Source organism: Coregonus clupeaformis, chromosome 31 (assembly GCF_020615455.1).
Source record: "Coregonus clupeaformis isolate EN_2021a chromosome 31, ASM2061545v1, whole genome shotgun sequence".
In the NCBI taxonomy this organism is placed as follows: domain Eukaryota; kingdom Metazoa; phylum Chordata; class Actinopteri; order Salmoniformes; family Salmonidae; genus Coregonus; species Coregonus clupeaformis.
The window spans coordinates 2,589,779-2,601,914 of record NC_059222.1 but is presented as its reverse complement, the minus strand read 5'-3'; positions in this window follow the sequence as shown (position 1 = coordinate 2,601,914).

Here is a 12,136-nt window from a genome sequence, read left to right as displayed (position 1 = left end):
CGGTTTGCGGGAATGCTCTGGGCCAATCAGAGCGTCATATTTAGTAGTCAATCAAAGTATAAAACCAATCACAATGGAGAGGTTGGTAAACGGTCAAATCGTGGAGAAAAATTAGGGGATTCGATTAATCTGACCCGGGTTAAAGTTAATTGCATTCGTTTTGGAACCGGCCTTCTTTTCGGGCGTGAGCCAGATGCCCTGTTCAAAGCGCATGGCAAAATCGGATCAAAAGAAAAGTGACGTAAGAGCACGTGGAGTAATGAGTAGGATTCTGTGTTTTCACATGCAAAAGTTGTGTTTGATAAAAACCCTTCACCTGCCTTCCAAATGAAAACTACACTGAACAAAAATATAAACGCAACATGCAACAATTTCAAAGATTTTACTGAGTCTCCATATAAGGAAATCAGTAAATTAAAATGAATTCATTAGGCACTAATCTATGCATTTCACACGACTGGGAATACAGATTACATCTGTTGGTCACAGATACAGTATCTCTGACCAACAGATGCATATATGTATTCCCAGTCATGTGAAATCCATAGATTAGGGCCTAATACATGCATTTCTATTGACTTGTTTCCTTATATGGACTGTCACTCAGTAAAAAAAATTGAAATGGTTGCATGTTGCATTTATATTTTTGTTCAGTATAATTGTCATTGTGATGTATTTTGACACCCCTGTTCTATGTCTGACCCAACACACTGAGTGTGCAACATGGATAGTGCAACAAATTCCAATATCATTGTTAATAGTTTGCAGGTTTTGAAGGAGCAGCTCACTTTTTTTGCAAAGATCCTACCATGAAATGAAAGGCATTTAGGACAGTAACTTTTTAAATTAACAACTCTCTCAATTTCCAGCTAAACATACTCTGTACTTGGTTCTTGTAAACGAATGTATTAGTTTTAAGTTGCAAACTACATGAGCTAGACGTTTCATTGGGCAGTGCTTACTTTCAAATCTCATGCGCCATAACTTTACAAGTTGTCCAAACATTACAACCATACGCCCATAATGAATCATGAAATGATGCTTAGGGATGAGGGGCCTGTCTGGATAGAGGGTTTTAAATAGGTTGAGATGGTCTATGACGAACTGCTTTAAAAACACGGCTAGTTCATTTGTGACTACAGGGGCAAATATTATGCTGCATATTTCCAGCAGAAGAATGAACAACTGCCAATGCAGACTTTGCACACTAACAAGGTCTCCTAGTAAGAAAGGCAAGAAAAGGATGAGACGCCACATTTGAGTGGCTGTTTGTTTTATGGCATTTTCCGATATTCTCAAGTTCAGAATTACGCTGAGCTTATTCTTCTCATTTCCATAACCGTAATCCAAACTTGATATTCGTTTTTTTTAGCTGTTCAAAAGTGAACAGTTTATCATCATAGAAATGTTTTCGTAACATTAGTTTTACTTCCAAAGGGGCCACACCTTCTAATACATCATGAATTATGTCTACACAAACATTCTCAGTTACATGAAATATTGAAGTGTGTTCAAACAGGAGTCCCCCTTAATCTGTAAGGCATCTGGACACCTACTGTCCAATGGATGAGTTGCAAACTTTGCACCATCACAATATTCACACATTTTACCATCTACACTTACAGTGGCCAGTCTCCAGATCTCAACCCCATAGAAAATCTTTGGAGGGAGTTGAAAGTCTGTGTTGCCCAGCGACAGCCCCAAAACATCACTGCTCTAGGGGAGATCTGCATGGAGGAATGGGCCAAAATACCAGCAACAGTGTGTGAAAACCTTGTGAAGACTTACAGAAAACGTTTGACCTGTGTCATTGTCAACAAAGGGTATATAACAAAGTATTGAGAAACTTTTGTTATTGACCAAATACTTATTTTCCACCATAATTTGCAAATAAATTCATAAAAAATCCTACAATGAGATTTTCTGGATTTATTTTTTCTCATTTTGTCTGTCATAGTTGACGTGTACCTATGATGAAAATTACAGGCCTCTCTCATCTTTTTAAGTGGGAGAACTTGCACAATTGGTGGCTGACTAAATACTTTTTTCCCCCACTGTATTTTATACTGCATATAGAGGGTCTGCATTCTATATGAAGAGTGGTACTCAGTGATGTGTTGTGTTGTGTTGGATTTGCCCCAAACATACTGCTGTGTATTCAGGAAGTAAAGTTAATTTCTTTGCCACATTTTTAGCAGTTTTACTTTAGTGCCTTATTGCAAACATGATGCATGTTTTGGAATATTTGTATTCTGCACAGGCTTCCTTCCTTTTTTTCACTCTGTCATTTAGGTTAGTATTGTGGAGTGTCTTGAGTCAATAAGTATTTAAACCCTTTTTTATGGCTACCGTAAAAGTGTGCAAAGCTGTCATCAAGGCAAAGGGTGTCTATTTGAAGAATCTCAAATATGAAATATATCTTGATTTGTTTAACACTTTTTTGGTTACTACATGATCCATATATGTTATTTCATAGTTTTGATGTATTCACTATTATTCTACAATATAAAAAATAGTCAAAATAAAGAAAAACTCTTGAATGAGTAGGTGTATCCAAACTTTTGACTGGTAGTGTATGTACCAAGTCTCAATATTCACAAGAGAAAGATTCTAAACTTTTAAACAAAGTTGTAAACTCTTTACATATACTTATGCTACTTTCAGATAACATACAGTACAATGTCAGTGTCAGTGTATGCATCCTTAGATGCTATGTGAATGTGTTATTTTGTGAAGATGTTCCCCCTGTATATATTCCTTAACATCTTAGATACTTAGACCTATCACTAAAAGCTTCAGTCATACAAAAGTTATACTTTATTCCGAACTAGTAAGATTGTCTCACCCCATGTTCAAGAATGGCCCTTTTCCCTTTATTCAGATTACAACCTCTCACTTTCAGTTATTTTAAAAGGAAATACTCTCCCAAATATCACAATTTCTAAAACAAGCCATAGAAAGTTGGTTGCAATTTCAATTTAATCCTAAACTACAGAACAAATAATGCAACAAATATTATGGTTAAACTCAAATATACTAATTGATAAAAAAAAATATATTTTGAAAAAATGTTTAAAAAAGGTATAATCTTCGTAAATGATATCATAGGTAGGACTGGTGGAGTTATGTCGCACATGCAGCTAACAAAAACATATGGAAATGTCTGCTCTACCCAAAATTACAACCAAATAATTGCAGCATTACCGCAAAAATGGAAGAGGAAAGTGGAAGGGGGAAAAAGTAAGGAACTTGTCTGTCGGCCCTGCATTAATTAACATAATTGGTTAAAGAAAATTGTGATAAATAAAAAAGTATACCAGTTTCATTTAAGGACCAAAGGATTGACAGCCGTCCCATATAGATTGCAAAATAGTAGATTTTTGACGTACCGATTCCATGGCATAGTGTTTATGAACTGATACGCAAAACGACGCCGGATTCAAAATTTATAATTTTTCAATTTACATTTACATTTTAGTCATTTAGCAGACGCTCTTATCCAGAGCGACTTACAGTTAGTGCATACATATTTTTTTTATACTGGCCCCCCGTGGGAATTGAACCCACAACCCTGGCGTTGCAAACGCCATGCTCTATCAACTGAGCTACATCCCTGCCGGCCATTCCCTCCCCTACCCTGGACGACGCTGGGCCAATTGTGCGCCGCCCATGAGTCTCCCGGTCGCGGCCGGCTGCGACAGAGCCTGGATTCGAACCAGGATCTCTAGTGGCACAGTTAGCATTGCGATGCAGTGCCTTAGACCACTGCGCCACTCAGGAGAATTTAAATTATTATATACAATTCTTGCTACGAATAAAATGTTATTTATATGGGTGATACAATCTTCCTAGCTCTGCAGATTTTGCTGCGAAGAGACAGAATCATTAGATCATTTGTTTTGGTACTGTCCATTTGTAGCTTGTTTTTGGTCACAGGTCCAGAAATGGCTGAAGGATTGCAATATTTACCTGGAGCTAACCCTGCAGATAGCACTACTGGGTGATCTGAAAAGTCATAGTCAATCGATCAATAGTATAATAATACTTTTAGCAAAAATGTTTATTTTCAATTTACAATCTGTAGAAACAATGACAATAGAAGGGTTCAGAACTTTTGTGAAACATCACAGTACAGTTGACAAATATATGGCAAGTAGAAATCCAACATGGATGGTGTTAAGAGATAGATGGTGGTGTTGAGTGGAGCTGAAGGATGGGACTAATAACAACAACTAATAACAACAAGATAACTAATATAAAGCATACTGTGTCCATAATAAGTATATAGGTTATAGGTTAAGAGCTTTTGTGAAAGAGCACAGTTAGAAAGATAAGACATTCAGAAACAAACCGGATGGACATAATGAAAATGATCGGAGAGTTTGAGGGTAGAGGAAGTTCAGGAGTAAAAACAAATGTATAAGCTGGAAGTAGAGGCCTAAGCGTTTTGTTCACTAATTTACTCCAATTAGGGAAGGGGTCGTGGGGTTGGAAAGTAATAAAGGGAAATATATTTAAAAAAAGGATATGTACAGTTGAAGTCGTAAGTTTACATACACCTTAGCCAAATACATTTAACCTCAGTTTTTCACAATTCCTGACATTTAATCCTAGGAACAATTCCCTGTCTTAGGTCAGTTAGGATCACTACTTTATTTTAAGAATGTGAAATGTCAGAATAATAGTAGAGAGAATGATTTATTTCAGCTTTTATTTATTTCATCACATTCCAGTGGGTCAGAAGTTTACATACACTCAATTAGTATTTGGTAGCATTGCCTTTAAATTGTTTAACTTGGGTCAAACGTTTCGGGTAGCCTTCCACAAGCTTCCCACAATAAGTTGGGTGAATGTTGGCCCATTCCTCTTGACAGAGCTGGTGTAACTGAGTCAGGTTTGTAGGCCTCCTTGCTCGCACACACTTTTTCAGTTCTGCTCACACATTTTCTATAGGATTGAGGTCAGGGTTTAGTGATGGTAACTCCAATACCTTGACTTTGTTTTCCTTAAGCCATTTTGCCACAACTTTGGATGTAAGCTTGGGGTCATCGTCCATTTGGAAGACCAATTTGCGACCAAGCTTTAACTTCCTGACTGATGTATTGAGATGTTGCTTCAATATATCCACATAATTTTCCTTCCTCATGATGCCATCTATTTTGTGAAGTGCACCAGTCCCTCCTACAGCAAAGCACCCCCACAGCATGATGCTGCCACCCCTGTGCTTCACGGTTGGGATGGTGTTATTCGGCTTGCAAGCAACCCCCTTTTTCCTCCAAACATAACGATGGTCATTATGGCCAAACAGTTCTATTTTTGTTTCATCAGACCAGAGGACATTTCTCCAAAAAGTACAATCTTTGTCCCAATGTGCAGTTGCAAACCGTAGTCTGGCTTTTTTATGGCGGTTTTGGAGCAGTGGCTTCTTCCTTGCTGAGCAGCCTTTCAGGTTATGTCGATATAGGACTAGTTTTACTGTGGATATAGATACTTTGTACCTGTTTCCTCCAGCATCTTCACAAGGTCCTTTGCTATTGTTCTGGGATTGATTTGCACTTTTCACACCAAAGTACGTTCATCTCTAGCAGACAGAACGCGTCTCCTTCCTGAGCGGTATGACAGCTGTGTGGTCCCATGGTGTTTATACTTGCATACTATTGTTTGTACAGATGAACGTGGTACCTTCAGGCATTTGGAAATTGCTCTCAAGGATGAACCAGACTTGTGGAGGTCTACCATTTTTTTTCCGAGGTCTTGGCTGATTTCTTTCGATTTTCCCATGATGTCAAGCAAAGAGGCACTGAGTTTGAAGGTAGGCCTTGAAATACAGCCACAGGTACACCTCCAATTGACTCAAATGATGTCAATTAGCCTATCAGAAGCTTCTAAATCATGACATCATTTTCTGGAATTTTCCAAGCTGGTTAAAGGCACAGTCAACTTAGTGTATGTAAACTTCTGACCCACTGGAATTGTGATACAGTGAATTATAAGTGAAATAATTTGTCTGTAAACAATTGCTGGAAAAATTACTTGTGTCATGCACAAAGTAGATGTCCTAACCGACTTGCCAAAACTATAGTTTGTTAACAAGAAATTTGTGGAGTGGTTGAAAAACGTGTTTTAATGACTCCAACCTAAGTGTATGTAAACTTCCGACTTCAACTGTACATAGTCAATGGTAGGCTTCGAGGGGACTCCTATGGTAGGTACACCTATAGCTAATCTCTTGGCAGTAGTACTGTAGACTACTTTATCACCGACCTCAACCCAGAGTCTTTCAGAGCGTTCAGTCAGCCCACTGACACCCCTATCAGATCACAGCAAAATCACAAACTACTTGAACGGAGCAATAATCAACAATGAGGCATCGAAGCCAAACAAACTGCATACGATTAAGAAATGCTACAGATGGAAGGAGGGTAGTGTAGAAACCTACCAAAAAAACAATTGGCCAACAACAAATCCAATCCCTCCTAGACAACTTCCTGGACAAAATGTTTTCCTGCAATAGTGAAGGTGTAAACTTAGCAGTAGGAAGCCTGAACAATATATTTGACCTATCAGCATGACAGAAAACAGCTCATTGTGGTTGAAAAATCCATAGACTCAAATTACTTCTGGGAAAATTGGAACGCACTAAACAAACACCACAAAGATCTATCTATCCAAAATGGAGATGTATGGATAAACCACTTCTCCAAACTTTTCGGCCATATAACAAAGAATCAGCTATTAAAGACTACCAGAACCCACTGGATTCTCCAATTACATTGGGGCAAAATACAAATCCTCCAACCCCAAAAGGCCTGTGGTGTGATGGTAAACAAAATGATCAAATATACAGACCACAAATTCAAATTGTATATTCTTAAACTCTTCAACATTACCCTCAGCTCTGACATCTTCCCTAATATTTGGAACCAAGGCCTGACCACCCCAATCCACAAAAGTGGAGACAAATTTGACTCCAAAAATTACAGTGGAATATGCGTCAGCAGCAATCTCTGAAAAATCCTCTGCAGTATCATCAACAGCAGACTACATCTCCTCAGTGAAAACAATGTCCTGAGCAAATGTCAAATTGGCTTCTTAACACAATACTGTACGGCAGACCATGTATACACCCTGCACACCCTTATTGCCTGGTGTTTTGCAGGTACTATTTAATGAAGCTGCCAGTTGAGGACCTATGAGGCACCTGTTTCTCAAACTAGACACTCAAATGTATTTGTCCTCTTGCTCAGTTGTGCACTGGGGCCTCCCACTCTTCTTTCTATTCTGGTTATAGCCAGTTTGCGCTGTTCTGTGAAGGGAGTAGTACACAGCGTTGTATGAGATCTTCAGTTTCATGGCAATTTCTCGCATGGAATAGCCTTCATTTCTCAGAACAAGAATAGACTGACGAGTTTCAGAAGGAAGTTCTTTGTTTCTGGCCATTTTGATTCTGTAATCGAACCCACAACTGCTGATGCTCCAGATACTCAACTAGTCTCAAGAAGGCCAGTTTTATTGCTTCTTTAAATCAGCACAACAGTTTTCAGCTGTGCTAAAGGGATTTCTAATGATCAATTAGCCTTTTAAAATGATAAACTTGGATTAGCAAACACAACGTGCCATTGGAACACAGGACTAATGTTTGCTGATAACGGGCCTCAAAAACGCCTATGTAGATATTCCATTAAAAATCAGCAGTTTCCAGCTACAATAGCCATTTACAACATTAACAATGTCTACAATGTATTTCTGATCAATTTGATGTTATTTTAATGGACAAAAAAATTGTTTTTTTTGTGAAGTGACTTTTGAGGGAAAAAAGTATTTGATCGCCTGCTGATTTTGTACGTTTGCCCACTGACAAAGATATGATCAGTCTATAATTTTAATGGTAGGTTTATTTGAACAGTGAGAGACAGAATAACAAAAAAATCCAGAAAAACACATGTTATAAATTGATTTGTATTTTAATGAGGGAAATAAGTATTTGACCCCTCTGCAAAACATGACTTAGTACTTGGTGGCAAAACCCTTGTTGGCAATCACAGAGGTCGGACGTTTCTTGTAGTTGGCCACCAGGTTTGCACACATCTCAGGAGGGATTTTGTTCCACTCCTCTTTGCAGATCTTCTCCAAGTCATTAAGGTTTCGAGGCTGACGTTTGACAACTCGAACCTTCAGCTCCCTCCACAGACTTTCTATGGGATTAAGGTCTGGAGACTGGCTAGGCCACTCCAGGACTTAATGTGCTTATTCTTGAGCCACTCCTTTGTTGCCTTGGCCGTGTGTTTTGGGTCATTGTCATGCTGGAATACCCATCCATCCCATTTTCAATGCCCTGGCTGAGGAAGGAGGTTCTCACCCAATATTTGACGGTATACGGCCCGTCCATCGTCCCTTTGATGCGGTGAAGTTCTCCTGTCCCCTTAGCAGAAAAACACCCCCAAAGCATAATGTTTCCACCTCCATGTTTGACAGTGGGGATGGTGTTCTTGAGCTCATAGGCAGCATTCCTCCTCCTCCAAACACGGCGAGTTGAGTTGATGCCAAAGAGCTCGATTTTGGTCTCATCTGACCACAACACTTTCACCCAGTTCTCCTCTGAATCATTCAGATGTTCATTGGCAAACTTCAGACGGCCCTGTATATGTGCTTTCTTGAGCAAGGGGACCTTGCGGGCGCTGCAGGATTTTAGTCCTTCACGGCGTAGTGTGTTACCAATTGTTTTCTTGGTGACTATGGTCCCAGCTGCCTTGAGATCATTGACAAGATCCTCCTGTGTAGTTCTGGGCTGATTCCTCACCATTCTCATGATCATTACAACTTCACGAGGTGAGATCTTGCATGGAGCCCCAGGCCGAGGGAGATTGACAGTTATTTTGTGTTTCTTCCATTTGCGAAAAATTGCACCAACTGTTGTCACCTTCTCACCAAGCTGCTTGGCGATGGTCTTGTAGCCCATTCCAGCCTTGTGTAGGTCTACAATCTTGTCCCTGACATCCTTGGAGAGCTCTTTGGTCTTGGCCATGGTGGAGAGTTTGGAATCTGATTGATTGATTGCTTCTGTGGACAGGTGTCTTTTATACAGGTAACAAACTGTGATTAGGAGCACTCCCTTTAAGAGTGTGCTCCTAATCTCAGCTCGTTACCTGTATAAAAAGACACCTGGGAGCCAGAAATCTTTCTGATTGAGAGGGGGTCAAATACTTATTTATTTATAACATTTTTGACATGCGTTTTTCTGGATTTTATTGTTGTTATTCTGTCTCTCACTGTTCAAATAAACCTACCATTAAAATTATAGACTGATACGTTCTTTGTTAGTTGGCAAATGTACAAAATCAGCAGGGGATCAAATACTTTCTTCCCTCACTGTACCAAAAATATAAACGCAACATTCAACAATTTCAACGATTTTACTTTACTACACATCAGTGAAATGAAATCAATTCATTAGGCCATAATCTATGGATTTCACATTACTGGGCAGGGGCGCAGCCATGGGTGGGCCTGGGAGGACTAAGGCCCACCAACTCGGAAGCCAGGCCCAGCCAATCAGAATGAGTTTTCCCCCACAAAAGGGCATTATTACAGACAGAAATACTCCTCAGTGTCATCAGCTGTTCGGGTGGCTGGTCTGAGATGATCCCGCAGGTGAAGAAGCCGGATGTGGAGGTCCTGGGCTGGCATGGTTACACGTGGTCTGCGGTTGTGAGGCTGGCTGTAGGTACTGCCAAATTCTCTAAAACGACATTGGAAATAACTGTAGCTACAGATTATTTGGTGTAACAATGATTTAACCAAAGGTTTTTGGTATCCATTACTGGGAGTTACATGATAGGTACTGTTTGGTGTAGCACAGATAATTTTAGACTAACCTTGGCGATACTGTCTTTGTCCTCGATTTGTGGAAACAGGAGTCTCATAAAATGTCAGTGTCCAGTTGCAGGAGGTCCATTTGAATTTAGAAAATGCTCCGTTATTAAAATAAATAATTTTTGCTCCATGAAGTAATCCAACAAAGTGTAGCCGCCATCTCGTCTATTTCAATTCTTCTATTTATTTTCATTTTTGTCATTTAGCAGACGCTCTTATCCAGAGCGACTTACAGTTAGTGAGTGCATACATTTTTTTTTCATACTGGCCCCCCGTGGGAAACGAACCCACAACCCTGGCATTGCAAGTGCCATGCTATACCAACTGAGCTACACAGGGCACATTGATCGAGACAGGTGGGTGTCCACCCCAAAGTGCCGTAGACAATGAGAGCAGATTTGAAATAGACAAGATGGCGGCATACACTTTGTTGGATTACTTCATGGAGCAAAAATTATTTTAAAAACGAAGCAGTAAACTGTTAGCTAGCAAAAATAATTGTTATTTACATCTGTTTGGAATCCTATCTTGCATCATGCCTATACTTTGTGAGATTGAAATACATCCAGAATCATAACCAATGTCAACCCTCGTCAATTATGTTACATAGCTAGCTAGTAAAATTATTTACAGTTGCTGATGTTACACGTTTGCTAAGAAGTTACAAATGCGAGGCGTGGCGCATAACAAGTTAGCAGGTTTTACAATCGAGATACAATAGATCTCCGATTGTAAAACCTCTTCTATTTTTAAGTCATAGATATGGCTACCTGTAGTTGTTTAGCTAACTTAGCAAACAGAATACACAAAAATGTTTTCCCCCACTGTAACACAGTAGTATATTAGCCAGCAATACACAACATGGGTTTTAGTAGATAGACTAAAGTTAGCTAGCTAGCTAGGTGGCTTGCAGGAAAAATAACTTACTTAGCTAGGCACCGTATTTGTCATCTGCCCTCTTGGTGCTTGCATCGGCTGAAGCTGAGCTTCTAGCTAAATCCAACTCTTTGTTTCGAATCCTCTTCGCTATATTCCGGTTGAAACACGTATGGTTGAATGTCTCCATGTAGCTAATAGAACATAGAACAAAATGCTCCATTGTCGAATTCGTGTTGATGAGAGGAATCACTCGAAGCCATTAAGGTCTGGTCAGTTCTTTCAGTTTTGCCAAAAGGATTGTGTTGTTAGTGTCCCTCTCAAAAAAGCCTGCCTTGGGGGAGAGATGGGGCCAGAGCATGAAGCACCGCCCCACACGAGTTGTAGTCTTTCAGAGACTGGAAACATTTGTCAGCTTGTATATTTAGCAATGAATCCGCCGATAGGAACATCGCTTAAAGACGTCCAATGGCTATATCGAACAAGGACAACCATATCTACGCGCACAAAAATGTATAGTGCGATCAGTATAACATGGAGCCTTCGCGAAATGCTACAAAGCAGGACATTTATTTTCAAATCTCTCCAGGCGGAACCGGGTGCTATGGTCATATGAGACGAAAACTGAGCTCTTTGGCCACACACACCAGTGGTGGGTTTGGCCTCTAAATAAAGATGCATATGCAGAAAATAAACTCATACCTACTGTAAAATATGGTGTTGGATCTTTGTTTTGGGGCTGTTTTGCTTCCAGTGGTCCTGGGGCCTTTGTTAAGGTCAACGGCATCATGAAAGCTACCAAATATCAGTTTTAGCCAAAAACCTGGTTGCCTCTGCCAGGAGGCTAAAACTTCACCGCAAGTGGAACTTCCAGCAAGACAATGACCCGAAGCACACATCAACATCCAAAGAGAAATGGTTAATTGACCACAAAATAAACATTTTAGTCTCCGGACTTGAACCCCATTGGAAACCTGTGGTTTAAATAGAAGAAGGCAGTCCATTAGCGCAGGTTGAAGGCTATCAAGGATCTGGAAAGGTTCTATATGGAGGAATGTATTGAAAACAATAATTGACACCTATCTTTTGGGGATTTGTAAAAAATTACTTATTAAACAAAATATTTTTCTCTGAGCAATTTTATTAGTATAAAATAATCTTAAATTTCCAGTTTTTTTTTAGCATTCAATTTAGCTCAGTATTTGCATGATATATTTTATAGTATTTTTTGCAAATTTTTTCAAGGGTGCCAATGATTTTGGAGGTGATTACATGTCTCATGTCGGAGGCTGAACTAGCACATGCCCTCCAAAAGCGGGAGTAGCGGGAGTTTGAATGTCTGTCTCCCCATCTCATTTATAATTTATCTTATAAAAAAAGAGAATGG